This window comes from Limulus polyphemus, unplaced genomic scaffold (assembly GCF_000517525.1).
Source record: "Limulus polyphemus unplaced genomic scaffold, Limulus_polyphemus-2.1.2 Scaffold6858, whole genome shotgun sequence".
NCBI classification, from domain to species: domain Eukaryota; kingdom Metazoa; phylum Arthropoda; class Merostomata; order Xiphosura; family Limulidae; genus Limulus; species Limulus polyphemus.
The window spans coordinates 36,034-36,808 of record NW_013672468.1 but is presented as its reverse complement, the minus strand read 5'-3'; positions in this window follow the sequence as shown (position 1 = coordinate 36,808).

The following is a 775-nucleotide window of genomic DNA, read 5'->3' as shown; positions in this document are numbered from 1 at the left end:
AACAAACGGAGACGTAATAGTACATTATTCATAAAATAGGTCAAACATTTACTTTACTTCTCTGAATGGACTGTGTTCATCATGGGTAAACCTAAATTCCAAATAATGCAATTTTAATAGTACATCTATATGAAGAGCAACGAGGTTACCCAAATGATGACCTTTATAGAGCACAGTGGTTATAGAACCTATTTGTAGATTTCCTTTTAATTGTAACTATACTTGAAGGATTTTAACAACTCTTCCTGTAGAAGTTATTACATAATATGAACCATCCTCGTACTAGTGTAAATCAGGCAACAGTTACACATTATTGAGATCTATATAATGATCTATTTCATATAGTTTTATAAAGTCTAGTCCTTTAATAATCCATCTGAATCTTTGCCTCACGTGAATAGAAACTGAACAATCACAACAAGCAGTAGTGAAAATGTATTAAAGTGTCGTTATGAGACTCTTGTATCGGACACCATCATCCATTACACAAACACGTGATAGTTAATGTTGAACTTGGCATCCAGACAACATACACCATCATTCATTACACCAGCACGTGATAGTTAATGTTGAACTTGGCATCCAGACAACGTACACCATCATTCATTACACAAACACGTAATACTTAGAGTTGTATTTAACATCTAGACAACGTACACCATCATTCATTACACAAACACGTGATACTTAGAGTGTTGTATTTGACATCTAGACAACGTACACCATCATTCATTACACCAGCACGTGATAGTTAGTGTTGAACTTGACATCCTGA